Here is a 21687-nt window from a genome sequence, read left to right as displayed (position 1 = left end):
TGCTCATACATTATACATTGCATGGGCTCCAATAGTCAATATCCACGATGCAAAATGAGATGATAGACGGGAGTGGTAGGATTCTAACCTGAACCACTTCAGACCACAGATGGGGGAACTTCATTTGTGAATGATCACTCATATACTTGTTGCATGTTTGCTGCACCTTGGGAGTAAGTAGTGCTAGCAGGGAGGCCTGTGCTGCCCCGTCAACACTTGCAGTCAGAACCCCGGCCTCCACCGGGGTTCACAATTTGGTAACTCAAGCAGTATGCAGACATGGAGAAAGGGTGGGAGGGCAAGGGGAGGGCAGAATGGGGATGGGACGGACCCAGGAGGGGGGGTGGGACCAGCAGAGGCCACCAAATCCTATCCCCCCCCCGGCTTTAAAGCCCAACACAGGGCTTCCTGAGTCTGCGCAAGCTAAATAGCTGGCACAGCTCCAAGAAGACCCATTGAGCAGGCTGGGAATTTCCTCACGGTAAGTAGATGAATGTCCCCTTACTTCCCGGAGACCTCCAGCCTGCTCAATTCTAGCACAGGATACAGCAGGCACCGTTTGGCACTGATGCTCCTGTCCTGGATAGATTGGTCCCTAAACTTAAATGCTAAGATTTCTACCTGCTTTTGATGTCTCCAGTCCCAAGAAGTTGTACAGGCATAAAACTACCATTGCTGATGTTGCTCTCCTTTTCCATACACATACATATATCACTATGCATGCAGCAGAGTCTTCACATGGAGTCCACATGTCACTTCACATGTCACTTACAGTCCAAAAAGGAAGTCATTGGGTTAAAACTCTTCTCATGCCCAAAACGCCTTCCATGTTAAAAATACGCAAGAGCACACTGACTTTGCCTATGGAATATGAATGCCAAGAGGACATAGGCGTAATGGCTATGTTATATTTTGCAAGGGGAGAGCAACTATTCCTATTCATCCAAGCACTGTGTCCTTCTCAGGACGGGCCCCAAACCTCCTGATGCAGCATGCCAAATCCTGCCTTCCATTTGTGATGATGTGCCAGCCTCTGCTCCTCCCATTCCAGTCTTCTAGTTCAGCACTCCTCTATTCTACATTGGAAAACTACTGGTTTTCCAATCCAGTAGTGCAGTGGTCTTCAACTTTTTTGTGCCATGCCCCCTAAATGAATGAATGAATGAATTGACTGGGGACTCATTGGCAATCCTGCCCCCCTCCTGGGACCATGTCCACCCATCTCTGCCTGCCCTGTTTCTCCCACCTCTTGTGTCTAAGAAGTGAGGTAGCAGCTTTAGCAGGGCAGACCTTAGGAGCTGCAGGGCAAGACAGCAAAAAGAAGCAAGATTATGTCAAGAACTTGGTTTTGATAAGGCAGTTCCGTTATTGGATTAGTTCCAAGCCATCTCTTGCACATGTTTTGAAAGGTTGCCATGAACCCCCTCCCCAATGAGGCTTCACAACCCCATTGTGGTCATGACCTACAGGTTGAAGAACACTGCAGTAGTGAAAAGAGAAGTAGAAGCAGTTGAGGCAGACTGAAAGAGGAGAGAGATGGGCAACACTACCCCCCACCAATCTGCTGCTTCAGTTGGACTGTGGTCCCTCCCACTGGCTCTTTGCTGGTGTCTCCCTATGTCTTAAAAAAAAATAAAAAAATTGTGAGCCTCTGAGCCAGGAAATCATTTTTCATTTATTTTGTGGTAAGCTGCTTTGTGAATCTTTTTTTTTTTTTTTTTGGCAGAAAAGTAGAATATGAATATTTCAAATGCAAATAAAATAATGATATTGCTACAGGGATACAGATCATTATGGCACCAGTTTGAACAGATAGAGTTCCGTTCTGATTTTCTTTTAAGCCATTATTGGTATTTCTGCTATGAGATCCTATGCTTTATCAAAGGGTTGGGCCGGCAAGCATGAATGTAAGTGTCTGACACCCATTTACATGATGAACATGAGTTTAACATAAAACTCTCAATGAATTGCTGTCCGCATTTATCCCGAAGTATGTATCAGGAGAGATCTCATCAATATTACACGCTGGCAGGCTTAGGAAAGCTCACTTTCAAACAAATTGCTTCGGAGATTGTCAGGTTCATGAGCCTCCGGCTGCTTTCAAGTCAATGGAGAATTTATAAAGTGATAAAAAATGTAGGACAATAAGAAATATTACACGTAAAATACGAGATTAGGTGGACTCTAATGAGAGCCATAATTAATTCAGCATGAATGTCTCAAGGATGGATAATTTCTTTGGGGAGCAGTAATGAAGCAAAATGGGACAAGCAGGTGCATGCACAAGCTGTTTTCTAACAGGCAAAACACGTTGGGGTCATTTGGGTGGCATATTATTACTTCAGCAGATATCCCAAAATGCTGAGTGCTCTCAAATGCATTCATTTATCCTGGATCCAGCAAATGCAAGCTGTAATCTCACACAAGGCATGCTGGGGAGGCCATTCAGGGAAAGAAGTCAGGGTCCATGGGAAGGGGGGTGCAGGGGGTACATAGTATTTGAGCCCAAGGTCAAAAAGGGGGGCATGAAAGCCAAAGGAAGAGAGCCAGAAATTTTGTGGGGTGCAAGGATCTCTCTTTCTCTCTCTGTGGATCTGATGTTGAGTAGTGGATTGCTCCCTTGTGGGGGGGGAGGAGGGAGAGGCTGCTACTTGCCTGCCTTTGGGTTCTTGCATATTTGTAAGCAAAGCAAATGTCCCACAACAGCCAGGGGTACTCACTGCTCTCATCCACAGCGCTCATCATCTCAACATTACCACTGTAGGTTAGTGCTATCCCTGGAATTTCTCGCCATTGGAGGAAGAGGAGAAGGTGCAGCCATCATGCTCGGCTCTTGAGATTGGGGGCAGACGTGATCCCAGTGCCATCCCCCTTTCCCAGTTCTAGGAACCTCTAATAAGATTTCTTAGGGGAAAGAGTGCTGAGTGGGACCAGGACTGAGCACAGGAGAAGGACAGTTTGTGCAGGAGGGATAGAGAAAGGGGAGAGGGAAGACCAATGGCAGAAATAGATGTGATAATGATGTGTAATGAGCATGCAGGGCCAGGGGCGACATTTCCCAAGAGGTCCTGCTGTGACCTGGGACCTGACTCTGAAAGGAGGCCCTGCCAGAAGGCTGGAAGAAGGAGGGGATCAGAAGGTCTGAGCTCAGTGAAAGAGGAAGGCTTGGGAACCTTGAGAGAGGAAAGGCCTGGGAGCAGGTGGGTGAAGCTCCAGAGAGGGATGGAAGTGGCAGGTTCTGGACTACATGGAAAGAATCAGAGCTATGGCTCTTTGGTTGCACAGGCTGCATTAGGGAAGCCCAGAAAAGAAGGCCTGCTGAACTCTTCTGCCCTGGGGCCTACTTTGGACTGGCAGCCACTGGAGGCTGGTTCAGGACCTCATGCAGCCCTCTTTGGGGATCCTGTTCCTATGCCCCCCCCCCGTGACTGGCAGCTTCCCCCAAGGCCTTCCCTATCAAACCATCTGTTCTCATGAGGCAGATATCAGGGTGGCCCAACAAAAGGCTCAGGACCTGGTGGATCTGGCACGATTGGGACAGTGTGCGTTGGCCATGAGCCGGCGCACACTGTGGTGAAGTGGGCCCTCAAACAGCACAGCAGCTGCTCAAAGAAGGCTGCTCAGTTACATTAAGGGCTCCCTTTGAGCAGCCACAGTACTGGTTAGGAGGGCTTGTCCCTTGGGAGAGGCACACAGGGACATGAAGTGATTGCACAGCCTGCTGAGAGGCTCACTCCTTGCTTGTAGTGCTTTGTTCAGGCTACCGAGGACCATAATCCATCAGTCTTTTGCCACAGCCAAAGTCTCAAGAGCCCTTTGCACTTCATTCCTTTTTCTCCTCCATCTCTTTTCCTCTTATCCTTCCCACTTCTCCCGTTCCTTAGCCCCAGTTCCCCCTGGCTAAGCCTCTTAATTTTCCTATGTCCTTCTCTCTTCCTTCCTTTCGGCCACCATGCTTGCACTGGTATGTTTTGTTTTTGTTTATGTTTTTGTTTTGTTTCGCATGTTAAGGATTTCCCCATCTCTGTCTTCTCCTCTGTATTTAGGACCTAGCCATATGAATGGCTACAAAACTTTGAATCGCTTTTTTATTTTGACTCCCCTTCTCTGCTTTTGTAACATTATCACCCCAGTAAAGGTTTGTTTGCTGCACCCTCATCTCCCTACCCTCTTCCTTCAGAACCACTGAGCAGTGCCACTGGCCACTGCACAGGGTCCCAGGATGCAAAAGAAATTTCCCCTGTGCACACACATGTCCAAAAAGCACACCTGGTAACAGTCAAAACCTCTGCCTGGAGGGGAGAATAATGGGTTAGATCAGGAATTAACAAACAGAAACTTAATTGAGACAGTGCACAGGTTGTTTTGCTCTGGAGGAGAGGCCATTTGGGAAGAGCATCTTTTTGTAGATGAGGTTACCCTCCCTCTGAAGAAACCAGTGCACAGTCTGGGTGTGCTTTGGGGCCCAGTGTGCTCCTGGAAGCCAGGGGTCATCCATATTCTGAATTCACTTTTGGATAGTTCATCAGCTGCAGCTTTTCTGGAGAACATTTGACTCAGTAGAAGACAGTATCACTCCTACATCTTAAATTTCTTTCTCATCTAGAAGGTTTCTTTCTTTTCTTTGTTCTTTTACTATTTTCTTATTTTAAAATAAAACTCATTTAAGTTTATGAAACCGCACTGGTGAATTGTGTGGACATGGGGGAGACTTGCCTCAATGAAGCACTTGTAGTAGAAGGCAAGCGGACCACAGTTTTGCAATTGAGTGGTTAAAGTCGAAGCCAGCTGGTTTGGGGTTTAACAGACCAGGCTCAAGTGCATCAACATGATAGCAACCTTTAAGTGCAAGTGGCTTCATCAATATTACGTTTTACTTTTTTAGAGGTGAAGGAATCTCAGAGAAATAATGGCTACAAGGAATAAGAAATAGTAAAAGAACCATCCAAATCACTATGATATAGCGAACCCTGTATTTAACAGACCATGATTACACAGGCTTCAGAAGTCGATTTCACAAACTTCAGAAATTGACACTTTCTGCTCCACTACAAATTGGTTATATACATTCTGCAGATGTGCGCTTTATTGACTTCAGTGCATTTGAATTTAATGGACTTTCAGCATTAACGAATCCTTCCTTTTATTCCATTAAATGAAAGGTTCGCTGTACTATCAACTTCATCTTCCATACTTATTAGGAACAGTTATAACATCCTAATATTTCCCTAATAATTGCTTACCTACAATTTTGCTTGGTTTTCACAATCAAAGTGTCGCTAAACTCTGTAGGAAGTTGAGTCATTTGACCCTTTTCTAAACTGTTGTGCAAACACTACCCCAGCCAGGCCAGATTGTACCAGTCCTGTTAATGTCCTTCAGGAAGCACAATGGAAGTCATTGACTGCAAAGTACTGATGGTGCGATTGGAATGGCCATCAGCCAAGTTAGGTAGTTGCCTGTTCAATAAAGATATGTGAATGAGAGGAGGATGTGCAATAAGTTTAGTCAAGAGATATTTATAGCCAGGAGTACTGATGTAGCAACCACTTCTATCCTGTGCACTGGCAGAGGTCCAGTTGGGCTGAGAGAGGTAAGTAAAGAAAAAAATTTACTTACCTCTCTGATGGCAGCTTGGTCCCCTGTGGGACTCCTCAGACCAACATCAACTCTTTTACTGGCATAGATCTGAAGGGTAGCAGGGGGCGTATCTGGGCTGGGCCAGGGGGATAGAATTTGGCAACTGCTGCTCCCACCCAAGTCCCCCCATTCTACCCTCTCTCCACCCTTGCTGCCAGCTGACACCAGTTGATGGCCAGTCTCCAGAGTGCCAATGGTGGTGCAAGATTCAGAGGGTCTTACACAATCAGCAGCTCCACAGAATGGCAGAGGATTGGCCACAACCTGCAGGTGCTTGCAGAATACACTTACTGGAGGTGATTTCTTGAATTATTTTCTATTATTGCTTTTGATAATCATAAAAAGTATATGCCTTTATGTCAAGCAGCACCATTTGAGTTAGGCCTGCCTGCTTATGCCAATGTTGCAATGCATTTTGGACTATTTATGAATCAATGGACACTGTTTGGTCTGAGACTCCGGTCAGACATTCAAGGCCCCTGACCTCTGCTGCTACCTTGTAAATTGTATATACAGAGGAAGAAGACAAGGCTATAAAACACTGGCTTGTGGGCGGAAGATGGGGGGTGCCAACCAGTCTGTCAGACCACCCTTATCAGAGACATTGAATACTTTATGGGTTTGGGAAAATGAACATACAAAGAACATTCTTTACTGAATCTGCAAATAATCCCAATCCTCAAAAAAACCTGGTTAGGACCCCCCAGCCTGCCATGCCCTGATCAATACTTAAGCATCCCCCCACCATCCAGTAAATAGTGGGGGTCAATCTAAGTGTCTTTAGGACTTCTGGAGTAAGGCAGAGACCCCCCTTTACCTTTGCTTCGTTCCCAGGCCTCCAAAACATCACATGGAACCAGTAATGTACCTGGGGTACAGGTCCGCTACACCCCCCATTACACTGTCCCCCCACGGATACTTACCTAAGCACACAAAGCCTCGTGCAATGCTCCAAAGCACTAAAAAACCTTCTGAAGCATCTGGTGTGGTTTCCCGATGAAACAGGAAGTACTGCTTAAAATCTCACCAAAAGCCTCAGAAGGCTTTATGCACACTTTGGAGCACAGCTTGTGATGCCAAGGGCAAGTGCAACAAGGATACTAGTGCAATCACTGGCTGCTGTGTACATCACCTAGCTATGAAGCCACAATCCACCAGTGCAGGCGAGTTGGTGCTGGGAGTTGGCAGTGGGAGGGGAAGAGGAGGGAGTTGAAGGGGTGGGGAGGAACAGGGGTGTTTCTGGTAGAGAGGGGGAGGAACCAGGGATAGAGCAGAGTCGGGATGGTGTGAATCTGGCAACAGTGGCACACACTGGATCTTTTTAAACCTCCCCATGATTGACTTGCCTATTTTTAATTTTTTCCCAATCACACAGGGGATTTTGAATTTGTTCATTACAGTGGTGGTGGGGTGGGGTTGGAGACTGTTTTAATGCTATCCTCCATTCCATTCCCCAGTCTATAGCTGTAATCCTGTGTACACTTACCTGGGAGTAAGTGCCACTGAACTCAATGGGACTTGTTTCTGAGTAGACGAATAGAATTGCACTGTCAGTTGGTCATCCCATTGAGCTGTTGTTAATCCTGCAAGAGAAGCATGCATGTCTCTGTATCCTTTGTGGGTATAGAAGCAGCCTTGCAGAGAAAACCTTAGGCTTTGGAAATGGTTAAACACCTCCTCCCCCAATGCCTATGCTCTGATCAAATGTGGAACTCCTTGTGCATGCATGAAGTCAGGCAGTCCAATCCGTGCATCTTGGCTCTCAGATTCTATCCAGACATTTTTGGAAGAGATTGGGAAGCAGCTTGAGCCTCCCCTAGAAATGATCTAGAGGCTCTCCTAGGAAGTGTAAGGCATAAAACAGTCAACCTGGGGCCCAATCCTATCCAACTTTCCACTGCTGATGCAGCCATGCCAAAGTGACTTGTGCTGCATTGGGGGGGGGGGCAGTCACAGAGACCTACACAAGGTTAGGGAATGTTTATTCCCTTATCTTGGGGCTGCACTGTGGCTGCGTTGGTACTGGAAAGTTGGATAGGACTGGGCCCTTAAAAAGTTACTGAATTGTGTGACTGCCAATCATATTCCAGTGTAAAATACTTTGTTTTTTGTTTGGTTATTTTTTTTCTGTGCTGGCTCTGAGTCTATGAAACTTAATTTCCACCAAGGCATAAATTTACAAGGAAATTTGCTTTAAAAGCACCATGGTGACATGCTTCACTTGTGATTACGACAAACCTACAATTTAAAGTTAAGCTACTGACTGAAGGAGGGAAAGTATTTCACGAAAGTGTCACCCACTTGCAAGAAGATTCCTCAGCGTGGCATTCTGACAATCACCAATTCCTGTGAAGCCTGCTGCGTAAATATGTATGTACACAAAAGGCAGCTCTCCATTTTCTGTCCTTTCTCAGAAGTCCCGCTGATGTTGACCCAATTTATTCATATTCATCTTTTTCTTCTTTCCACCACCCCCATCCCCTGCAGTGAGCATACAAAAGATTTTCTGCTGCTATGTTTACATAGCAACATGGAGTTGCTTAGAATTATATATTTTTAATCAGTTGATGTGATCATTGTATTTTGCCATTTTCTATCATGCTATTTGTTTGATTCAGTGGGCAACAGGGCTGCACTGATTTAAAAAAAAGAAAGCAGCATGCCATTAAAAAAAAACAACCCCTGCAAAAAGAAAATAAATTGAAATTAGTTTTCATAGCCCCCCAATATTATCTAAGAAATTAATCTCTTGTGTTAAATGGGATTCTGAATTCTAGTGTATACGAACAAATGCAACAACACAAACAGCATTTTGCTACTCTTTTAAAATTCTAAATTATGATGTCTCCCCAGGCCAGAGTGTACATTTGTCAATGCGAAATCTTGCCTTTGGGGGACGGTGATGGTAATTTTCTTGGGGGAGCTGATGCATATACACATTAGCCAGGATGGCTAAGAGCTCACTTGTAAGTTGGAAAGGACTGTAATGAATGGAATGGCTGGAGTGTCAAGTACTAAGAACATAAAAACATGGATCAGGCCAAAAGCCCATCTGGTCCAGCTTCCTGAATCTCACAGTAGCCCACTAAATGCCTCAGGTTGCACACAGGACAACAAGATAACTGCATCCTGTTGCCAATTCATTGCACCTGGCATTCTGAGGTAGCCTACGTCTAAAACCAGGAGGTTGCACGTACTCATCATGGTTTGTAACCTGTGATTGACTTTTCCTCCATAAATCTGTCCAATCTCATTTTAAAGGCATCCTAACCAGACATCATCACCACATCCTGTGGCAAGGAGTTCCTCAGGTTAATTACATGTTGGGTAAAGAAATATTTTCTCTTGTCTGTTCTAATTCTCCCAACACTCAATTTTAGTGAATGTTTCCTGGTTCTGGTGTTGTGTGAGAGGGAAAAGAACATCCCACCATTCACTCTTATCTCATTCCTAATTTTATATGTCTCAGTCATATTCTCCCTCAGGCACCTTCTTTCTAGACTGAAGAGCCTCAAACACTGTAGCCTTTCCTCATAAGGGTGGTGCCCCAGACCACTAATCATTTTGTTCACTCTCCTCTACACCTTTTCCATGAGCAGTAGGCAGTAGCTGTCTCAATAGCCATTGACTGGGGTTTAATTTAAGCTAGAGTTCCACACTCTAGCTGGTTTTCAATACCAGCCTCACAACTCAGCCTTGAAATATGTACTGTAATAAATCACCGTTTCTAGAGCTCTCATGCAATTAAAAAAAAGTAGTTTATTGTTTATATTTGATAGATGAAATTGAAATAATTGTCATATATACACAGGACACTTCTGAAGAAAAAAAAGGTTATTTTCCTTGCTTTTAAATGATGGCTACATGCTGGCCACATATGTATGGCAGAATATGGAAGTGGCATTCTTTTGCGGGGAAAGACAAGGGGGTGCCTCTTTTAACCCATTTCAGCCTAGCCCACAGGTGTACACATTTGATCCCTGTTGTCTATAAGCAACACTGGCAGGAGGCAGTGGCAGGAGGTCTGGTCTAGAGGGTAGAGCCTCCATTTGCCTGAAGATAACATCCGCAGGTCGCCAGTTCGAGGCCACCGGCACCGTGCGACCTTGAAGCAGCTGACAAGCTGAGCCGAGTTATTTCATCTGCTCTGAGCGTGGGAGGATGGAGGCCAGAATGTGAAACCAGATCAGAAAGAAACATCTGAAATGTTGTGGTTCTTGAAAGATAGAACATTCTTTCAATTGTAAAAATCCCTACAGGGATTTAAATAGCCTACCTATGTAAACCGCCTTGAATAAAGTCTGAGGAGAAATCTGACGACCAAGAAAGGTGGCATATAAATATTAAAAAAAAAACTAAAAACACTGAGCAGAAATGGCTTAAGATAATGCTTGCCATCAAGGAAGTTTATAATAATACTTAACATTTGTATAGCTCCTCCTGACAGTACCAAGTGCTTCATTTGTATTGTTCTTAATGTTGCTCTTACAACAGCTCCGTAAGGCAGGGCCAGCCCAACCATGAAGCTGGCTGAGGCAGCTGCTTCAAGAGGAGAAAGCAGTAACCTTTAGGGAGTTGGGGGGGGCATCACCACACTTTATGCCCACCTGCCATCCCCTCTGAATTGCCACCAACCTAACCACTTTAACCCAATTCTGCTCAGTCCACGGGTGTACACATTTTATCCCTGTTGCATATATGCAGGGTTGGGCAGAAATGGCTTTTAACTGGTTCTCTGTTTTTTGATCACTGAGAGGAAGCAGCAGCAGCAGCACATCTCTTCCTCTAGCACCACTGCTACTCTGGAGGAAGACTGCAGACCTCCAGAGACTGCAATTGCAATCTTTTAGACCAGTGTTTCTCAAACTGTGGGTCAGGACCCACTAGGTGGGTCGCGAACCAATTTCAGGTGGGTCCCTATTCATTTCAACTTTTTATTTTAAATATATTAGACTTGATGCTACCATGGTATGTGACTGCATTTGGGGAAATGTGACAGATCAGTACTTTTAACAGGCTACTCTGTATATGCAATGGTAGTCAATGGGGCTTACTCCTGGATAAGTGTGGGTAGGATTGCAGCCTAGGATTGTTAAAAATGGTCCTACTTGATGATGTCATTTCTGGTCATGACATCACTTCCAGTGGGTCCTGACAGATTCTCATTCTAAAAAATGGGTTCCAGTGCTAGAAGTGTGAGAACCACTGTCTTAGACACTAACAGCACCACCTCTTGTTAGATTGTTACGGCCCCCAAATCAACTTTTTTTTTAAGTGCCTTAAAAAGCCTTGTGCACTTTTTATGCTAATGAAAATATTTTTAATTATTCTTCCCAATTAGGCAGCTTAACATTTGTAGCCATATTTTTTTGCTCCCTGATGTGTAAAAAGTGCCTTTCCATCGCTACTGAACATTCACAGTCTAGTAGATATTGCTGAGCTCCCCCAGGTCCTCCTTGGAAATTAGGAGAGAACATTCAAAAATAACAAAAACATCTTGGATTGTTTTATTGAGCCAAGACAAGGCAGGGAGTAATTGCCTGTCTCCCTGTATTAAAAACAATGCAGCAAAGATGCTCCATTACATTGAACTAGGGGCTAATTCAGAAGCTGTGGGGACCAAAACTGTAGGAATGGGCCCTGGGATTGACATTTCCTACCCTCAAGATCCATTGCGCTGAACTGGGACTAAATTCAGATGTTACCAGGGGGAAAACGAGGAGAGAAGCCAACCCCTCCTCAGATGCAGTTTTCTTTGTTCTCCCATCCTTGGATATTGCCTTGGTAGCATCTGAATGTGCCCCTATTCATTGTAGTGGAAGAAAGGAGCTCAATTACCTTAGACAAGGATTGAGAGAAGCTGACAGTTCTTCTTGTCTTGAAAATCCTAGCTGGAGAATGATTTAGAGGAATTCAAAGGTCATTTCTCCTTTGAAAATTAATTTCCTAGCCTGGTTTGGGGAAACTTTGCCAGTATCTGTACAATCAAACCACAAATACCTGGGATTATGAGGAAGGGGTTCAAAAACAAAGGACAAGGCTTCCAGTGTGCCTGAGTTCCAACCCCCCCTTCTGGAAACCACCTTTGCCAGTGACTGCATTTTGCTCTGGCAAGACTACACTACACTACAAATTGAAGAACGCAGGTCTCTGAAGCCCTCTCCTCCCCGAGCTTGGAATCAAATCTCTCCAACCATCTCTTTTTGTTGTCTTTTTTCCATGACTGACTGAAAGCACAATTGCCGGCTTTTAATTATTCTGTCACTGGAATTCAAGCCATGAAAAGCGGTTATTTAATCTGTTGTCTGCTTTAACTAACCTCAAATGTGACAGGAGGAGAGGTAGTGCTTTCTCCTTACCCTATTATTACAGCAGCCTCACAGCTTCTGCTTATGCTGATGATGTGCAATTGTTTGTGCATGATGCTGTCTTGCATAAGGGGGGGGGGCAAAAATGTAACCCTGACATTTCAGTCTGAAAGGCCATAAATAGCAAACATTGTACCTGTTCTGCTATGATCCCCAAAGAAGGCTGCCAGTATTGAATCACACAGGGTGGAGGGCAGGAAAGTTTGAAAGCCAAGGGCAGGTGGCCTGCTGTGTTCTTGGCACAGTTTTTGTATGTAAATAAATAAAACATGCTTCCTGACTCTGCCTCTGAGCATTAGAAAATGTTCGGGTTCAGTGCCTGTGAAGCCCAATGATCAGATTGAGTAAGCACTAAGTTATGTCTGTCAATTGGTATTTCTGCACCAGTGGATCTCTAGAAGCTTTTAAACACCTGTAATTAGTGCTGGGTGAGCTCCTCCAGCCTCAAGATCAGATTGTCTCAAGATAAAACAAAAGATGGGGGGAAATCATGCCATTCCTTTTGGGGCCCATCCAAATGGCTTTGGACTCCATTGCGACCCTAATCAGGAATGAGATGGTGTTCAATCCTTATCCCACCATGAACCTCCCAGAGTGCTCCCACTTCCTAACTCTAACAAGACCTTTTTCTCCTTCTACCCACCCATATCTACACCAGATTCTCCAACCCCATGTTCCCTTCCATCCACTTATTGTTCTGCAGCTCTAGCAGTGGATGCAAGGCAGAAGAAAGAACCAAGACCCAAGCCTTTCCTCCCTCTCCCCAAGTACTGGACATGCTACCCAGAGAAGAGGGAGGTTTCTTCTGCTTGCCATCACCTGAGCAATGCCAGCAGTCAGCTGAGAGAAGAAGGGGGTGGGGGAATTTGAGGGATCTCTCTGGGTAGGTGGTGTCTTGAAGGATTCCTGGGCAGTACAATTCCTTTTCCGCCTCAGGCTAAAATATGAGTTGGAAATGAAAGCAGGGGTGTAATGCTTTGAGGAGAATATTACATGTGTCTGGCAGCCCAACCTTATCCAGGGCTTATGGTGGCATGATCTCATAAATCCTGGACCAGTGGTGCAAAAGCTGTGCCACTGTTATCATGCCAGGGCCACAAGTTCGAACAGCCAGGGGCCCCACGCATGTAGCAGCAACTGGCAGAAGCCATACCAGAGCAAGTTGGTGGCGGGGATAGTTTGGGGGAGGATTGGGACACGAGGAGTGGGGATTGGGCTGGGTAGGGGGTTGGAGGGGACAGGAGGGGATGGATCTTAGAGGGAGCTAAACACGTGGAGATCATATGCTCTTTTCCTGCTCCAAACCATCACCTGAGTTTCCTTGCTGGCATAGGTCGAAGGAGACCCATAGGAGACCAGGTGACCTACAGGGAGGTAAGTAACAAAGAGCCATCTGGTTGCCCGCCCACCCCCCAGCATGCCGTGTGCACTCCATCAGTGGTGCTAGATGCTATGGGCTGGCTGGGCAGGGGGAGAATTTGGTCCTGAGAACTACAAGTCAATGTCACATCTTTGCACTTAATCATTTATTTTGCTCACCACATTTGTATCCTACCCTTTGTCCAAACTCAGGCTCGCTTGCTGAGGGATGTGCCGTTTGATACGCACAGCAACCCTTTGAGAGTGATGAGTCCAAGACCACTTCCTAGTTAGCTTGATGACAGAGTAATCTTGAACCTGTCTAGTACTCTGCTCATGATGTGCTTGGTCTTTTCTATAACAAATAGAGAATGAACGCATTCTCTGTACCTCCTGATCTGAACTGAGATTCTCAGTTAGTAATACTAATATCAGCCCTGTTAAATGTCAGCTATAAAGACACCATATAAACTAGTAGGATACCATCTTATGGATCAGTCCCAAACATCTCCAGTTCGTGAAGGATCGACAAGATTGGACTTGATGGGAGTCTTATTCCATATAAGGCAGCTTGGTGTGTCTTATCACATTTGCAGATAGGTGGGACGAGGTCAGCGTTTATATACATGAACATCCAGACTGAATGAAAATGCATAGAAATCATGTGGTTGGAAGAGGAAGGACAGCATGTGAAGATGCAGAAGGTATGAGTCAAGAACGATGGTCCAAAGAATCTATTTGCATGCACACTACACTCTTGGCCCATCATCCAGGCCAGTACAATTTATTCTTACAGGCAGGAAGACTTTCAAGGCCTTGGACAAAGGAATTGCCCTGCCTTAGTACAAAAGAACTGGCTACTGCTATATGCAAAACATATGCTGGACCACTGAGATGCAACCCCTCCCTCACTGAATTGATTGCTTATGCAAACAGGGTTTTCTCTGCCCTTTGTCTATCGCCACTCCCACAGCCAATAAGGCAAAATACCTTTAAAATCAATAGTTGCAGAACTGCAATTTCAACCAGTGTTCTGTAACCAGTCTTGGGGCAGTTTTGGGACGCAGTGCTAACCAACTTTCCAGCACTGGTATAGCTGTGGTAGTGGGGCATGTGCTGCATCCTGCAGTTGGGGGGCAGTCATGGAGGCCTCCTCAAGGTAGGGCAATGTATGTTCCCTTACCTCAGAGTTGCATTGCCCTTATGTCAGTGCTGGAAAATTGGTTAGGGTTGCAGCCTTTGTCACATACATAAATATAGCTAGGTTGGATCACAAGCCATTGAGAAGGAGGAGTGGCTTTCACAGAAGGGAGCATCAGGGAGAAATCTAGATGTATAGAAAAACAAACTCAAAGTTCTCACGTCTTTTGACAATTCAGGGACAGTAGAAACCAAATTCTTGTATGCTTTAATAGGAAATTTTAAAAAAAAAATCACTTTCAACATTATGTTGAAAATAGGATTCAAGATGTCAAGTCTCTGGAAGTGCTCTTAGTTTAAAATATAATACCACTGGTATTCCTGGGGGAGCAAAGCGCTAAGTTTTGCAGGACCTGTTGGGGGCGGGGGGCGGCATTCTGGGGCAGGGGATGGCGGGGCATGGGGAGTGACTAGCATGGGAGAGGGGTGGACTGGCAGAGCCCTGCTGAAAGTCTCCTTTCCCCTAGGAGATCTTTGCGGCCCTGGAAGATCTGCTGGATTCAGCAATAGCAATTTTGGTGCCGCTGCACCTGGCACCGCTGCCAGGGATAGGTTTGGGTTGTTTGGGACCTGCAGACATCCACCAACATGAATGCTCCAATGGTTCCACATATCTCTTCAATTGCTTCCCTTAGATCCGGGGTCAGCAACCTATGGCCCATGGTCTGGATGCAGCTCACAACCCCGAGCCATGTAGAGCTCAACTTGGGAGGTGAAGCCTCCCGCCCAATTTGCCATGCACCAGATGGGGAATGACAGACCCAGGCAGAAGGACTCTGCAAGCCTGGGTGGGCAGGTCTGTCATTCCCCGTACAGCATGTGGCAAACTGGCCAGGAGGCCTCACCTTCCAAGCTGAGCTCTGCGCAGCCACTTCTGGGAGCTCTCTGCAATCTGGAAGTTCAGCGATGACATGATGATGTCATCTCTGAACACCGGGCTACTTTGCTCAAAAAGATTGCCAACCCCTACCTTAGATGTTTGAGTGTTGCAGGTTTTCTATAATGAAGTGTGTACAAATTAGAGTTCATTAAATGTAGTATACATTTTTTTATGTATGCATGTTCATGTGCATATATTGTCATTGCAGTTTAATAAAGGATTTCAGGAGATTTTGAACCGCTCTTTGTTTTTATAATGCAGTCCAGACAGAACGCAAACAGACATCTTCTGATGCCTTACATTATAGCTGAATATGTTTTATTATAATGTCATACTGTTTAAATATTTTCCTACAATCAGGTTGTAGGTTTATGATCAAAGATAGACTGAGATGAAAACTGTATTCCTATAGCTCAAACACATTCTCATGTAACTGAAAAGTTCATAAAGGGAAGGTCATATTTTACCCTTTCACTTATTTTGTCCATTCAGTTCATATTTTGAATTTGCCTGTAATTACACTTTGTGTGCAAAATGAAGAACGCTCAACAGACATCAGCCCAATTCACAACCAATTGAGCAGAAACACTTAAATTTAAGCTGGTTCCTATTCCCTAGAGGCCAATGGGCTTAAATACAAGTACTTCAGCTTTGCTGGTTTTAGATGAAGCTGTGAATGAGCTCAGATTGATTTACTCCTGCTTAAATGGTTCAAGGAAGAGGCTAACCGTATTGCTGTTAAAACAATCTACACCAGTATGATATTCCTTGGGTATAAAATTTGCAGCGATCTCTGTGGGATTTGCATGACCTCCTCTCTTTTCTTTAATAGCTAGCCCTTGGTTTCCTAATTCTGGGAGGAGAACTCACAGGAAAGGCTTTGTTCAGTGTCTGGGAGAAGACAAACAACTGAAGGATTACTACAGCTCAGTGTTCTAGCAAAAACTATCCCAAATAATGTCATTTATATTGGGTTTTGAAACTGAGTATTAGCAAAACCCATTTCTTAAAATTAATCAAGGTTTTTTTTTTTGTTCTGAAATATTAAGACCCTATGTGCCCCCCATTTCCCACTGATACTTTCCAAATGTATTTATCATAAACAAACATATTAAACCATTGCAAAAGGAAACCTGTGTCTTTTTGTTAGGCATTGTATTATATGAATCTGAATATACTGATTTTTTTTTTTACATTTCTGTAATGACATCACACTTACTGCTCAATCCTAAGCATGTCATCTCAGAAGTAAGTCCCATTATAGTCGATGGGGCTTACTCCTCGGACAGTGTGGATAGAATTGCAGCCTAACAGAATTATGTGTATTCAAACACTGATCTTTTTGTTTTCTTAAATACACCGCCTACCACCACCATCATGACATAATTCAGGAAAACTCATATTTTCTAATGGGAGAACCTGGATTCTGTGTTTTGCCATGACTAAAGGGATAATCTTCCATTCCCTTCACAGTTTTAAGAGTATGTCTCCTGGCAGCAACAGTAAAATGTACAATATGTCAATTTCTCAGAATTACAATAGAAAATAAAAATAGCCACTTTGCACATTACACATTGCATGCCCATATCAAGTTTGGCAAGGAAAACACATGAGAAAGAAAATGTGCTCCAAGGTTTGTTGGGAAACTTTGCCAAGAAGCACAGAAATAAATACAAAAAAAAGAAGAAAAATAAATACAAAAATCAGTTTATAAACAGGGACAGAAATCCTCACAACACTTCATTTTGAACTGGATTAGGAAACAGAATCACCGTTCATGAAATTATTTAACTGGAGGGCATGGTAACATTTCCTGCAAGCCTCCAAACCTGTTTACCACTCTACTTGTCTATCCGTTGCATACAGATGTCTCCAAAATCACTAAGGGCCTGATCCTATAGGGCTCCAGCGATGGCACTACACTTGTACCACTGACCTGACTGTCAGCACCGTCCTGTAGCGCTGGCCCAGCCTGAAGTGTCGGTGCTGGGCCTCATAGCCAGAAGACACCAGTGGAAAGCGGCCAGCAGTGAGTTGGGCCACCGGTGAGGCTTTTTGGTGCAGGGTAGGGCAGATGGAAGGCAGAACTGGACAAATGGAGGGGTGAATTGGACCCGGGAGGGGGGCGGAGATGGCAGCAGAGTCTGCTGCCATATTCTGTGCCACCTCCCAGGCCAGGAAGCCTGACACAGGCCTCCTTCCTTCTTTGTCAACTAAATAGCTGACACAGCTCTGAGGAGACCCATTGGGGCTACAGCTACGTTACCCAGGGCTAAGGGAATGCACATTCCCTTATCCCAAGGAGACTCGGCAGCTGCCCCAGTACCCATAGGATACAAAGACAGCCACTTTGGCACTGCTACTCCTCTTGCTGCCAGAGTGGGCTGTAAACCGATGTGTCCATAAAGTGTCATGCAAATACTTATGGCAGCTGTCTACACACACACATTTTAATTTCACAAAAGTTGCTCAAGGACATTGGAATTTAATTTCCAAGGTCTCTAAAGTCCCACTTTGGAATTCACTTTCTTTGTCCATGTGGCTATCTGGAACTTCTGTGACAAGGCCAGTGGTGACCATAGTGAGTCGTGAGCCTCTTGCCGATAGACAAACATGTGCGCCATGCGTACTATGTGCACCAACCCATATTGCCTTTCAAATGCGCTTGTGATATGAAATAATACTAGCCTTTATGAATCATTTTCATTAGCAAATTATAATTAACATATTGTAATTTATTTTTATCTTATAGATCAAACCAAAAGGTAGGTTTGGGGTCCAATCCTATCCATCTTTCCTGCTCTGATGCAGCCTTGCTAATGGGGCATGTGCTGCATCCTGTGGGGGGCGGGCTGTCATGGAGGCCTCCTCAAGGTAAGGGAATGTTTGTTCCCTTACATCGGAGCTGCACTGTGGCTGCATTGGCGTGGAAGGTTGGATAGGATTGGGCCCTTAGTTGTTCTCAAGAGTCTCTTTAACAGACTCGTGTGCATGCTTTGAATAGAGTTGAGTTAAAAAAAAAAAAAGGGCAAGTTTATAGAGTACAGTTTGTTAAATTATGTCCCAGTGAAGTGACTGGCATGTTGCTGTCTGCTGAACTCTGCAGTTCTCATCATCCTAATCACCAACTAACAACTGAAGATACTATTGGTTTACCACTTGCAAGTGTTCACTAAAGTGATCAATGCTTGCTTTGATGTGAATTGCAATTGTGGTTTTTCAAGCTCAGGTATATACAGGGAATATCTGCTAAAAATCATGTTTTGGCACTTAAAGGCAGAGCAGACATTTATGTCATATGCAGTACAGATGATTACCAGGGCCTAACAGGTATGGGCTGATGCAGAAATAAAAGAATATTTAGTATGTCGGCAAGACCAAAGAAAAGATTGTTGAAAGAGATTACAGGTCAGTTCACCTTTCTCTTTAGCACTTCTGTCCAAAACAAACTGTGAAAGAGAGAACTGATACAATGAGAGAATGGCTGTAATGGGCAAATAGTAGCAGTATGGCATCAGAACAGCAGGCAATAGGAGAACAACAGACAATAAAGCTAAAGACCTAGCTACAAGGGAGCCATTATCTTTTTGCTTTGAAGCTAATGCAACAGGAACATGCAACAGAATAATGGGTTAGATCCTCACCTTTTGTAGACCTGGTTGTTGGAGGGGCGAGACAGAATAGGGATTCTTTTGGTGTACCACCCACCATGCTGCCCAACAGTCTCCCTGCCTGAGATGATCTTGAGTGTGGTGTTGGAGTGCCCTCACCTATTAGTGCTGGGGAACTTCAACGTCCACACCAAGGCTCCCCAGAACAGCTGCAGCTCAGGACTTCATGGCCGCCATGGCAACCCTAGGTCTGTCTCAGAGAATATCTGCTCCAAAACATGATGCAGGGTACACATTGGACCTGGTGTTAACTGCTGGGCAGGTTGATGGTGATCTGGGTGTGGAGGAGATTAAGATCACTCCTTTGTCATGGACAGATCATTTCCTGGTAGGATTTAGGCTTATAGCCGCAGCGGCAGGGGGCCACATTAAATGGTCCGTTCCCGGAGGCTGATGGTTCCGGATGAATTCCTGAGGTCTCTGGGGGACTTTCCTGTTGCCAGAGCTGGTGACTCACCCGGCGCCCTGGTTGATCTCTGGAATGGGGAGATGACCAGGGCCCTGGATGAGATTGCTCCTGAGCGACCTCTGCCCAACCGCAGAGTAAGAGCCGCTCCTTGGTTCTCTGGTGAGCTGCAAATGATGAAGCAGAGGGGCAGACACCTAGAGCGATGGTGGCAGAAGACTCGTGCCAAGTCTGACCACAGAGAGGCCAAAGCCCATCTCAGAGCCTACTCTATGGCGGTGGCGGTGGCAAAAAGATCTTACTTCTCCACCACCTTCGTGTCCGCGGAGAATTGTCCGGCTGAGCTCTTCTGTGTGGTTCATAGCCTACTCCATCTTGCCCCCCCTACTGATGGGTAAGAGCACACGGAGGCTCGCTGTGACGAATTTGCTAAGTACTTCGCGGACAAAGTCGATCAGATCCGGCACAACTTGGACACCACATTAGCAGTACCTAGTGATATCCCTGGGGCATCTGTCTATCCAATCTTGAGGGATTCTTTCCAGCTTGTAGAATCTGAGGATGTGGACAGGATTCTCTGGAGTGTGAGGTCATCTTTTTGCCCGCTTGATCCTTGCCCGGCGTGGCTAGATCCGAAAGAAGGGGACTGGCCGAGTGGACAGGGAGGGTGGTGAATTCTTCTCTGAGGGAGGGGGTACTGCCGCCGACCTTGAAGCAGGCGGTGGTTCGCCCTCTTCTGAAGAAACCCTCCCTGGATCCTACTAATTTGAACAACTTCCGGCCAGTCTCAAATATTCCATTTCAGGGCAAGGTGATTGAGTGGATGGTGGTGTCCCAGCTCCAGAGGGTCCTGGACGAAGCTGATTATCTGGATCCTTTTCAGTCTGGCTTCAGGCCGGGGTTTGGAACAGAGACTGCCTTGGTCACCTTGTTAGATGACCTACGCCGGGGAATGGACAGGGGGAGTGCCTTCCTGTTAGTCCTGCTGGACCTCTCAGCAACCTTCGACACCATCGACCATGGTGTCCTTCTGGGTCGGTTGGCTGAGTTGGGGCTTGGAGGCACTGTCCTGCAGTGGTTCCGCTCCTTCCTGGCTGACAGATCACAGAAGGTGGTGCTGGGAGATGCTTGTTTGGCATCCTGGCCTCTTAGGTGTGGGGTGCTGCAGAGTTCCATTCTATCCCCCATGCTGTTCAACATCTACATGAAGCCGCTGGGAGAGGTTATCCAGAGGTTTGGGGTAGGGTGTCATCAATATGCTGATGACGCCCAGCTCTTTCTCTCCTTTCCACCTGATACTAAGGAGGCAGTCAAAGTTCTGGACCATTGTCTCGAGGCTGTTGCAAGCTGGATGTGGGCAAACAAGCGGAAATTAAATCCTGATAAGACAGAGGTTCTCCTGGTCCAGAAGTCCAAGACTCAGGTATTGGACTAACGTCCTGCTCTGAATGGTGTTGCACTCCCTCTGAAAGAGCAGGTCCGCAGCTTGGGGGTAATCCTGGATCCGCGGCTGCTCCTGGATTCCCAGGTAGCAGTGGTGGCCAGGGGAGCCTTTGCTCAGCTTCGGCTGATTCGCCAGCTGCGACCATACCTGGGTCACTCAGACCTGGCTACGGTGACCCATGCCCTAGTGACATCCAGATTAGATTATTGCAATGCGCTCTATGTGGGGCTGCCTCTGAAGAAGGCCCAGAAACTGCCACTAGTGCAGAACGCAACAACCCATGTGGTTGCTGGGGCTCGTCAGTTCGACTTAGTCAGGCCGCTGCTTCGGCGGCTACACTGCCTGCCAGTTCATTTCCGGGCTGAATTCAAAGTGTTAGTTTTGACTTTTAAAACCCTATACGGCTCGGGTCCAGGGTATTTGAGGGATCGCCTCCTTCCATATAATCCGACCCATCCTCTCAGGTCATCAGAGGGGGCCTTTCTGACTGTGCCACCACCAGCAGAGGTGAGGGGGATGGCGGCAAGAAAGAGGGCCTTCTCTGTGGTGGCTCCCCATTTGTGGAACTCTCTCCTGCTGGAATTGAGAACAGCTCCCTCGTTAGAGTCATTTTGGCGGGGGCTTAAGACCTTTTTATTTAGGGAAGCTTTTTATGCTGACACAACAACAACAACAACAACAACAGTATTTATATACCGATTTTCAACAAAAAGTTCACA

The sequence above is a fragment of the Tiliqua scincoides genome, chromosome 2 (genome assembly GCF_035046505.1).
Source record: "Tiliqua scincoides isolate rTilSci1 chromosome 2, rTilSci1.hap2, whole genome shotgun sequence".
Lineage (NCBI taxonomy): Eukaryota > Metazoa > Chordata > Lepidosauria > Squamata > Scincidae > Tiliqua > Tiliqua scincoides.
This window is presented reverse-complemented; position numbering follows the sequence as displayed.